Consider the following 12190-nt stretch of genomic DNA (forward strand, 5'->3'; position numbering starts at 1 on the left):
TTTGAATCAACAGCAATAAACGGTCGATTGTCCAATTGTCCACTTTTATTGTTTGCCATTCATTTTTTGGAAAAATACACAATTTACTCTTTGCTTCAATGAAAATTTCATTGCAATGCTTATACAATTTTAAGCTGTCTCTCATCGTTTTACAATTGGTTGTCGCCGCTGCCCCAGACTTCGGACTTCCATTCAGTTTATTGCTCTACAAGCAGTTGTCAGTTAAAATTGGCGCAATAGCAAATTATATAGCACTTCAAGCGCTCGACAGTGAATGCGCTCTCGCTTGGTAGCCACGCCACACCACCAACACATGTCAGCTGCAAAGTGGCACGTGCCGGGTTGGAAAAATTTTATATAAATTTACAATGGTGCCCAGTCAATTGAACTTACAAAACTGCTCAATTTTTGGTATAATTATCAAGGGATTAAATTAACCGATACTCGTTCGCTTGAACATTCGTTCAATTACAAAAATCCCGCCTTATTGAACAACCAAACAAATTCAAAGGAAATTCATATGATGCATTGAGGGCCAGAGTAGCCTAACTGTCATTGCAAAAAAAGCTGAGATGCATCTTAAAATGCATTACCAGAATCGAAACGGTAATAGGCCGAGGCACACACTTTTATTTTTTATTTTTTTGTTATATTATATGCAGCACCACGTAGACGCACTGAACTTTTTAGTAAAATACCGCATTTATTTTGAATTGATCATTCTTTCTCATATTTCCATATTTGATCGATCAGCTGATTCAAATAAGCGGAGGTCAATTAAGCGGGTACTACTGTAATTAAGTCCATTCTTGCATGCTTCAGCTTTGCTACCTACAATAATTGTTGCTCTGTTTTGGTGCTAACCTCTGCAGTGATGTCACAAAAAATGTACGATAGCTTTCTTCGCATTTTCTGTATTTCCGAGCATTTCATCTTTCAACTTAATTGCACGCAATTGAATGTTCGTACCTAGTTGTTCCCGATCTTGTTTAATTACATTATTTTTTTGGTTACTTTCCAAAAAATAATTTCAAGTTATTAGTCAAGAACGATTTTGTTCCGTAATGTTTCCCTTTTCAGAAATCAACTGCGAAGTTGCCTAGCCAAAGCATTTACATGAGTCGACAGAAGTCGAATAGGAATAATTATTCAATTGCTTTCCGAACTACAAAATTAAACAAATTATCAATATGTCAAATTATAAGCAATTTAATACGCAAACTCATTTCAAGGTTTAAGAGTTGGTTGAACGTCAAAAAATTTACCAGAAAGTTTACTCGCGAAAAAGCAGCTTAATTCGTGGTTAGACTTTCGAAAAATTATATTAAAACTTAACGAATGTAAGTGAATTTCTTACTAAAAAAATAATTTCGATTTTATATTTTGTCTAAAGGTAATGTTTTCAGCTGTAGAAAAGCATAAAACAACATACTCACACATACCTGCTAACATAAATATTCATTTTTGCAGTAATAAACCTGCAAACTAATTTTTTATGAATTCCAAACCGCTTACTTAAAAGCGGTTATTTTTTGTTAAAACCAGTTTCCTGCTGCAGGCAAGTACATACATATGTACATGCCCGTAACTGTAATGAATTTTCTAGCAGCAAAGTTTATGAAATTTTTTAAATTTATTGGGAAATCCTTTTCCACTGAATAATTAAATTTTAACGACTGGCGTGCTTTGTTGTTGGGTTCGGCCAGAATCGCAGAATGGTAACAGCGCCAATCAAGAAGAAGAATAATCGAATTTTAAATTCAGTCTCAATCCGATATAACTTTTTCTTCATTAGAAGATCTGCGCTAGGTTAAAATTATGCTACGGAAAAAATGCCAACAGCCTTCGGCAAATACATACAACTAACTGTACATACATGTTTATATGTATTTAAATTATAACAAATATATTTTCTTTTAATGGCGGTATTAAATTTTCGCATAAACAGGAAGCGATGCTGTTCGGAGCGGAGCCCCATATGCGAAGTGAAATGAAACCGTTATGATGATTTCGATTCTTCCAAAAAATGTTGCCTTTCCCGTTGCAAATGTATTTGATGCTACACTCAACCCTGTTAAAGGGCATGTTTTTGCTTTCTATTCCTTGTGTAGTTCACGCATTTCATAATATTGTCGTTTTAAGCAACCGTCTGATTTTCAGGGCAACCATCTGCCCTGACAAAGCTTTAAAGGGCAAAGAGAGTGTCTTTTTTACCATGAAAGATTGTGACATTTTAAGAAACAAACACAAAATTTTCCCATAGTTTGCATCTGTTTTAGAACCGAATACGAAAAGAGGAAGGGCCAATCAAAAACGACATTTTTTGATAGAAACAAAATCACCATTAGTTTCACACTGGACGAGGGTGGAGTCCAGATGTTCGCAATGACTCAGCCGCTAAGGTATCACAAAACTTCACTTCAACGAAAAGTATCTGAAATATTTGTGGAAAGAGAGTGAAAAGATTTATCAAAAATTAATTTTCATTTACAGTGTCAAGCATACAAAAAAAAAAAAACAAAATAGAAAACAAGTAATTTAAACACATTTTTTTCAAGACAAGCTTTTATTAGTGGGTAACAAAAAATTTGCTCTGCACCACCTAACGGCTAACTTTTTAAAGGAATTATTATTTTTCATTTTAGTAATATGTATATGTACGTTCTAAATATAAAAAAAAAGAGTATCAAATAACTCGACTCCTGCGCCATCTATCGGGAGTTATTCCTTTTCATAAAGGTAATACACATCTCACAATCGGTCCATAAATACGGTTTTCTCAAATATCTCGACACCCGCGTCACCTAGCGGTTTAATTCGTAAGCTAAGTTAAAAGTTTCAAGTCTCTAACAAGTTGGGTAAAAATTGATTGCAAGATTTGTTCAAACACTTGTGAAATATAATAAAAGCTTGTAAAAGTGTTTCTGAAAATCTTCCTTTATGAACACTCGACTATAATTGAAGGGGTTAGAATCAAAAGCATCTAAGTAGGTCTGACATTGTTTTGAGATAATTAAAGTTAAAGTTGATTACTTTATAATTGTATAACTGTAAATTTTGGGTAAATTCATTTGAAATGATTATTGCCCGGCCAATAGATGGCACTACAATGTCCGAAATGACTTGGATCTCTTTGTCACCAAATAAACACTATATTTAACTATACAAATATGGGTATAACTTATATTTTCAAAAAATATCACTTAGACCCTTATGATTCTAATCCCTTCGATTGAACCAATTTTAAAGCTTCGCGCCGCTCGGAAAAGCTTCGCTTGCTAGGTCTGAGGGCAACAAGTTTTGTCCACGTTCTCGAAACCTTTTTAGTCATTGCCAGAGAAACATGTATTCACCCAGTTTCTGACTGTGACCTTGATGCACCCGGGGAATATCAGAAAGTATACATAAAAAGTGCCAATTGATCACAAAGTAATGACAGACTTGTTAAGTTTTTTAGCTGATTTTTTTAATAAAAAAAAAAAAAATATTTTATTAATTATAGAACCAAATATTTTTCGATATTTTCGCGGGAACCTACTCCTTTGTTATAGGCTTTTATACGTTAAAGGCACCCTACATGGAAAACTCTGATATTGATCACATGCCTGTGATTTTTCAGTCCGGCGCCCGAGTTTTCTCTCGACTGGCCTGCATACCAACTGTAGTTCTAAGGCTTGCTCATAGCGTCCTGTATGCAGGAGTTTCTCAAATCTCGTATTTTCTGCAGTTGAAATTTCTTTGATTTCCCACAACGCAGAAAATATTCAACTGTAATAAAAATTATTTCGGCATCAATTATGTCCATAAATTTAAACTTGTCTTAGTGTTTCTTACTCATTCGCGCAGTGCAACTTGCCCACCAATTAGTGACGCCCTTGGTGGTATTACTGGCATGAACTCTGCTTCTCATTTGTTATGCTTCGCCGCTGTGGTAGCTTAACTGGACTTAAATTTAATACCAATTACTCGTTGGCCTCTTGACCAATTTCTCGACACCACAGAACACAAAGATCAGAGCGTTTACGTTACTTCAATTGTTGTTGTTGTTTTTTTTCGTCTATAAAGCAGCATGTGTAAATATGTAAGTAACTCGCCCACTGCGCCCATTGTAAACTTAACGGCTTGTCGTTTGAGCACGAAATCAGCTAATACCGTCTTCACCTACTTTCAAGTAAGTACAAGTCTTTTCTTGCTTCAACAGTTCAGAGCTTTTTCGTATATTTTGTTATTGCCGGGCTATTTGTTGACATCTAATGCGACACACCACCAGCGGCGGGCGTGAAAACCGGCAGCTGCACGCGTCGCCACTTCATCGCAACAAAGCTCCAATTTCCCATGCGACGCGCTAACAAAACACATTCCCGCGCACTTTCGACTGATTGACCAGCAAAACAGCCAGCATTTTAACTGTCCCTTAGAATGCGCAACCAGCTGCTACCGATAGAGCCAACTGGAACTGATTGATGACCTGTCGGCTGTGGTGTCCGCAACCGTTGCCCGCTTAAGATGCACTGCTGCGCATTTGATTTGTTTTACCTTTGCATGGCATATACACTCTAAGCGTGGAGTGCAAATGGCAGTCGGTGTGTGTACGTGTGTGTGTGTGACGCTTTTAGTGTCAAAGCATTAGCCCCGTGGCACATTGCAGGCTGCAGGTTGCTAATGCCATCGCTCGCAAATCATCGCCGTAAGCTGCCAGCGCAACGAGTGTGACTAAAGCCATCACTTACCAAGTCGTCACCAGGCTGTCAACTCGACAGTTAGTTAGTACAATTGTCAGTGAGAGTCAGTCAGTCGTAAATCGAGCGAACTTTGAGGTTAAATGTGCGATGCAAATGTGTCTCAGTGGTGCAATGCGGTAAACGGTTGATAGCGACGGTGTGCGCTGTCGCAGTGACAGTTGTTCAAGCAACAACAGCAACATCAGCAAAAGCAACAATACTAACAGTAGTTGCCGATGACGAAAATCAATCACTCAGCAGCAGTGCAGCTGTTTTCTTAATGTTGTTATTTTTGTTGCAGAGTGCATTCAGGTGCAACCCTCGAACAGCTTCAAGAAAGTTGATAGAAAAAGTGAAATTGCAGTCAACTTAAATGGTGATGTGTTTTTGTTGTTGACGCTATGGCTGTAGAAACGAAAGATGCCGCATGGCGATGTGCAATTTACTTTGATAGATTCTGAGGTAGTACATATTTACTTAGATACTTAGATTGTTGGGGAATTGATTTTGTAAACAGAAATGAAGTCCAATGCAATAACTCCGTCTGCGCTGTTGTGCGGCTGCATAAACCTTTGCTCTGCTCTACGTGGAAGGGAAATAAGGAAGTACAGCCATTTCATTTGAGACAAATTGATTTGAAAGGGTCACGCTGGTGTTTCATAGTAAAAAAAAAATCGAATGGAGAATAAATTGGTTTGTTTTGTTCTGTTAAAATAGATTGCAACGCGGTATAGTACTCTATCGCATAGATTTGAAATCTACTGCGGGCATGACGATTTTACAAAAAAAAATTAGGGTCTAGACTAAGTGGCCTTATAATGAGAGAATGTCTTGGAAAGGTGTGGACGTATTTTCAAATGGGTTCAGCTCACGTCACTACCCTCAACCCAGAAGAGGCAATACCAGCAATAATGCGTATTAAAAACAAAAAAGCCTCCGAAGTCGGCGATAAACGAGCTGGCGGGGCATGAAGGACACCCATTGTAACGAGGTGGCAGACTGCATTGCGAAACGAGGAGCTACCACAGTATTTCATGGTCTGCAACTCTACTGTGGGCTCACAAAAGCACACGTAAAGAGGACAATAAGTGACTGGGTAGACAAATTGTTCAAAAATGCATTCAGTGCCAATGAATTTAAGTATTTTAGGCAGAGCGGACCTCAACACTCTCAATAAATCCTACACGGAATATTTACTACACCCTTCGCTTTCACTTCAGTAAAATTAATCTTGCAGAAACAAACGTCTTTGGGCGAACTGCTCGGGTTGGCGTCGGGTGGTGAAAAAATAAGGGCAGAGGCAATTGGAGAAGTTTTTGGGTCTAGCCCAAAAAGAACAAAGCTTTTTAGAATCAAAGATAAAGAAAAGGACTCTAGATTTTTATAACAACCTGAAGAAATTGTATCGGTGTCATTCGGTTTTAACTAGGCAAAGCTGCTTGCCTATGTGACTGACATCACACAACTGCATTTATGGGACGAGAGCTCACAAAGGCGTTCGGTTCCAGAGCTTGTTTTATGCAAGGTCGAATCTCGTAGAAGTATGTTCTTACGGAGAGGCCTTTCTACTCTCCGAGAACGGGACTGAGCTTCAAACAAGAGCGGGCAAGAGCTTCAAACAAGAGGCAACAAGCAGTGAAGTATGAGATTTCGAAATTACTTGGACACACACACGAAATAATGGCAATTTTTTCTTGATAGTTTTCTTGAGAACTGCGTACTGGACTTAAGTCTCTTACACGGCGTCCTCCTATTGTCTGGTGCCTATTTTGTCTCCGCATAGTTGATAGCAAGCTAGTCGGTAGCATATTGAGGGGGAAGATTTCTATGCTTTGTTCCCATTTCTCACGGAAAGAGACTAGAAGAGAATTTATTCGCTGGCCTTCACCATATTGGTGTTTACGTTTTTGGGCGCAGACAAATAGAAGAAGGCTGTCAAGCATTACTTCCCAAAATATCTATTATTTGCGGTCAGAACTTTTGTGCCATCAACTATAGCTTCCAATTCGAAGTCCATTTAATAGGTGGTACAGCCAAGGCAGGTTGTAGTGAAGAAGCGAAATGGATCGAAATGTTAACCATTTATCCCTAAAGTCCAGTCAGTAATACCATTAGCGCGCAGTGAGACTGCCATTGGTGCTTTTAGGTCTTTCGAAGTTTGTGGTCCTATTGAACTCCGCTTTCATCCCAATGGCCTTTGCTTTTTGTTTTCTCTAGCATTCAATAAAATCCCGTAATATACAGTTAAGTTGTTTTCTTTATCTAAATAATGATTAAGTAACGAACTCATTCATCCACTTACCTTAAATAACTAAACGACGTTGTCTCGGCACCACAGCTTGACTTTGTAGAAATCTGCAAATAAGAATAGAAATTTCAAAATTAATTTGCTGCCACCACAACACACACTTTGCACAATCAATTAATTTGTTAACTGGCTAAGGCATGCAAACAGCACGGCAAGCTTCCCGCCCACCCATATATGTACATACATACAGAAATAAGCGAACTTGCAAGTTCATGTAATCACGCGCGCACGTACATCCATATTAAGCAATCGAAAATCCAACTGGAACTAGCAGGAACGGCAAGGCCCCGAACCAGCAGCAGTGAGACGCGAGAAGAGGAAATAATTAAAAGTGACATTCACTTCCGTTCGAATGAAATCGAAAATGAAACAGTAACCGAGCAGCAACAACGCGAAACGAGCGCGAACGCAGTAACAATGGCAACTTAACGTTCGCTGCACACAAACAAAGCTAGCTAGCTACCCGCGCGCATCTTGCAGCACTTGAGCGCGCAGTATACGCTCCATTTCATTCAATCGCCGCCAGCCTCGGCCATCAAGCGCCATTCAACTGCAGTGAGAATTTCCGTGCAACAGAAGTGAAGTTGTCGACAATGGAGCGACGACACCGCCAGAAAAAAAGTAAAAAAAAAAACAGAAATAATGTTGCATGTGCTGCAGACACGTGACGCAACAACGACAATCAGTGTCATACGTTTAACACGCGCTTGGAAAAAGTTGGTGCGCACACAAATACACAGAACCAAATGCATTTACAAAAAATACATGCAAACATGTAGTAACATGCATAATGTCGTTGAAGACGTTGCTGCACCGGCTGATGTGGCCGACAATGAAGCTGACGTAAGTGGGGCAAAAGATGCATTGGAAAATCAGCGCAACGGCTTAGAATTGTGCAAGTTGCAAGTAAGAAGAAGAAGGCGAAGATGGGAAGGGCAAGGAGAACGAAGCGGGAAGGCATTGCTGCAAAAAGGCAAGAAATTTTGAAGGGGAGAAATAGATTGAATCCATTTAGTTGTGTGTGATGACGGTAACAGCAGTGGCAGCAGATGTGCCGAAGACGCTCTCACAAATGACATAAGGAAGAAATGTGCCACGCGGCGGTGACTAGCGTGCCACCAGCAGCACGTATCCAAGTCAAAAGTATGAGTGAGAAAAGTGAATGCGCACAGTTACAAGCGCACACAAATACACACACACACACACTCCGAGAGCAAATTGCGGAAACTAGTGTAGATGGCCGTAGATGGCCTGCACAACCTGAAGCGCCGGCGCTCACGCGAAAATGGAAAATGGAAAATGGGCCAAACATTATGCGGCGACAATGAGGATAACAGTGACTTTTTCTAACTTGCAACATGCGAAGTGCAACATATGCTGACACTCTCCAACAATTGTTGTTGTCGCATGAAGAACTTTGTCTAAAAGTTTGATGTTCTGAACAAATCTTGGATGCTTATGGAGGGCAAAAGGATTTGTTTTTGTTCTTTTCTTCACACTGTTTTAATAGGACGGTCGGCGATATAAAGGGAGAGAAAATCGTTTTAAAATGCAGTGAAGAGGGATTTGGAATTCCATTGGTTGAGATGATTTTAATTTAATGATTTAACAGCAATTCAAATCTCGGGTTTGCAATAAAATGTGTTCTGACCAGTTTGAAAATCCCAGAATTTTAATTATTTATGACTCTTTTTAATGAGCAAATAATAAGGTACATATAACATAAAAGCTAAAAAGAAAAGTAAGTGAGCCTGGGCCACACTGGAGAAGTGAAACTTACGTTACATATATATTTTGTCTCATGACCAATACACATATGTACATACATATCTACATATACATATACATTCATCTGCTTTTACTTAAGGTTATAATTTTTGTCTCTTTCTATCTAGATCCCTAGCTCTACCCCTGTTAATTCTGATTACATGTATGTTCTTCTGTTTGCCTTTATCTTAATTCTTTATTATTATCTTTATACTCACTCGATAAGGAAATTGATAGTAACATCCAACAAAATATCGATAACAAAACCGATAAAAATATCGATAAAAAAAATAGATAAAAAATTCGATAAAAATTTCGATAGCAAAGTCGATATTAATAGTGGTAGCAAAATCTATTAGAAAATCGATAAAAATATCGATAACCAAATCGATTATAATATCGATAACAAATAGCGAAAACAAAATCGATAAACAATCAATAACAAAATCGATAACAAAAACTATACATAATCGATTACAAAATCAATAACAAAATCGATAACAAAACCAATAACAAAACCAATAACAATATCGATACAAAATATCAATAGCAAAATCGTTTAAAATATTGATTACAAAATCGATAACAAAATCGTTAAAATTATCGATTTATTCCCAACCGCCGCTAAAGAAATTTCACATCAAAAACTTGTTTATCAGATTGAACCCAGCTCACATCTGAAAGGAGGAAGCGCTCTTTGTAACTTAAACGCATGCACTGCTAGCAAGCAATGCCCTGTTTACAATCCTACGTCTCTTTTCTTCTTGTTGATAGTAAGGAATAATTGAGTTTCCTATCAAGTGAACTACACATAATCTTTGCAAGTCCGCAGCCCTGAGTTCATATTCAAAGCCTATACACCGGGTGGTACATGAGCAAATCTTGCAATCATTTGTTTTTCCGTGATGGAATTAGTAAATGTATCCGTGACTAGTGATTAATTAATTAATTAATTCTTGGCTATCTCGTCATCTCTCTTATTGCCTTGTAATCTGGGACCGAATATAGATGGATGTTTTTAGCAGCAGCTAGCCTTCTGATAGCCTCCTTATAGCCTGAGACGGTAATGATTTTTCCCGCATATCTTTTTCTCCATTTTAGAACCATCTGTATAGATGTGCGTTATGTTCCCCTTCAACTTCACACGCTTACGCCAACTATCAACCACTATTATTGCTGCTAGGGACTTTTCGAAACTCAGACGCGGAATCACGTAGCCCGGTTAAAAATGGCGTATGTATACTACTGTGGCCGAACGCTCTGAAGCCAAGCAGTTGTAAACGCTATGTTCCTGGCTACCAGGTTCGCCGGGGGCATGTGCAAAGTTGCGTTGAGCGCCGCTATCTGTGTCCCGTTATATTGATCACTGAGAGTATTGAACACTGAGAGCCGGTAAACACTCTCCAGTTCTTTAAAATATGCCTTCTTTCTTGTTGCTGTCCGCCATATCAATACCCAAATATCAGTATTGCCTTAACGATAGCTGTTGGTTTCCAATGTGAAGGAAGGGGAGGAAAGTAAGCCAAAATTTGGAATAAGGTCTCCGTCAATTCATCTATGTACATATGTATGTATGTATAATGTTTTTTTTGCATATCGCTACCGATCAGCAGCCTGACACAGCGCAAAGCTATCTATTCAAATTTAAAACAAAGAGGCACATTGCAATACCAAATACACATACACATGCACCTACACAAATACAGAAATTACGTTTTGCGTTCGACTCGTATGTTCCGCCTTTCGAAAAAACAGCCATCTGTAAATATTAGCGCGCAAGAGCAAATATCAAATGTGAAAAAAATTTCAATTCAATTTATTAAAATTGCAACATTTTTCCGGTTGAATGTGTACAAATTAACGAAAAAGAAAAAATAATTACACGTAGAAAAACACGAATTGTGCTGTGCGCCTGCAGCTGCCGCAATTAAAAATGTATACAAATACACATACATGCATACACAAAAAGGTATGAGTGAGTGAGTGCCCAGACATGGCCGTCAAGTGGTAATCAGCTGGGAAAAAATACACAAAATTTGCATAAAACAATGAAACTGAAGTGGAAGACAACGCAAAAAAAAAAAACAAAACACGAGTGCTAGTTAGCAATTGTTGCAGCTGTGGCTGGTAGTCTACAAAATCAACAGCAACAACAATAGAAACAAGATGGGCAACATAAGCAAATCGCTTGCAGCGCAACATTGAAAATGAAAATGAGTCGGAAAAAAATTGGCGCAGACGAAAAACGAGACTGAAATGTAAACAACGCCCACAACCAAGCTTTGGCGAAGTGAGCATAGCAACAAAACTAAGAAAAAAGAATAGTATGTTGAGGCACTAAAGAAATAAGCGGAAGAACGAGAACAATGCAGGCAGGTTAAAATTTACGGAAATATTAGCAGACCAAAAAATGTGCAAGAATTGAATTACAAATTTGTGTTTTTTATACATATAGGCAGCGGATACATATGTACGTGTATACATACATATACATACATGCGACTTATCCGGGATGACTCCGTGAGCAATAGCAAAGGAACCTGCGACTAATGCCACTTTTGATCTACGTAATTGTTCCCCTTTTTACTCGAACGGGTATAAAAAGCGATAATTTACATAAAAAAGAAATTTCCGCCAGCTGCGATTCGGACCGGAGTTCTCAGCTTTTTTAAGCGAATACTCTCTATAGGTGCCAACGCCGCACATTAAACTTCATTGACCAAGTGCCTACATATCATTAAACCGCTGATAGTACCCGTTAGAGATGAATCGCGGACTAATTGATACCCAATAATACCCGTTAGAGACTAATTGCGACTAATTAGGGCCCAATTGTACCCGATTGAGAGTAATCTCGGAATACTCTTTTTAGGGCTTGGTCGCAAAATTTTTTGCGGGGCTATGTATGTCTGTACGTATATGTTTCTTAAAGTCGTAATAAATTATTTTCGGAGCGACATTTTAATACCAATATTTTTGAAAGAAAAAAAATTCTTTTGAAAGTTTGGTTAACCCTGTGTTGATAGATACAAAGTTGGGGTGTGACATTTTAATCACCTTATTTCTTACCCAAGATTAGGTTCAATTATTATGGCAGACCCCACGTGGGGACTCACTAAAACATTAATGAAATTGTCCATTGTGTTACCACATTACACAAATTCTCTGAACGGTGACTACAGGTTATCTGTGTTGAACTAGAGAGGCGCTAAGAGCAAAGATAGATATCAGGCAGCTGATATCTAGCGAATGCCGGGCAGTTGAGAAGGAAGTGCCGAGATGATTTCACCTCGTCTTTTAAACAGCTGCGTGACAATACTGTGATGATGTGAGCCCATTTGTCCATTAGCAGAATGACTTATGGGATAACGGAAAAAATAAAAATCCAAAAATA

At 38.5% G+C, this 12190-nt stretch overlaps 1 protein-coding gene and 1 long non-coding RNA gene across 6 annotated transcripts in view; both read right to left on the bottom strand.

Annotated features, from left to right (window-relative positions):
• LOC118736908 overlaps positions 1 to 7079 on the bottom strand; it is a 41084-nt gene extending 34005 nt beyond the window's left edge. The window contains exon 1 of the long non-coding RNA XR_004992776.1: positions 7024 to 7079. This is a non-coding gene — a long non-coding RNA (uncharacterized LOC118736908). The remainder of the gene's footprint in view (positions 1 to 7023) is intronic.
• LOC118736905 (endochitinase-like) overlaps positions 1 to 12190 on the bottom strand; it is a 203868-nt gene that overhangs the window by 170783 nt on the left and 20895 nt on the right. The gene's annotated exons all lie outside the window — the stretch shown is intronic.

This window comes from Rhagoletis pomonella, unplaced genomic scaffold (genome assembly GCF_013731165.1).
Source record: "Rhagoletis pomonella isolate Grant_MI unplaced genomic scaffold, Rhpom_1.0 Rhpom_scaffold_00004, whole genome shotgun sequence".
Taxonomy (NCBI): domain Eukaryota; kingdom Metazoa; phylum Arthropoda; class Insecta; order Diptera; family Tephritidae; genus Rhagoletis; species Rhagoletis pomonella.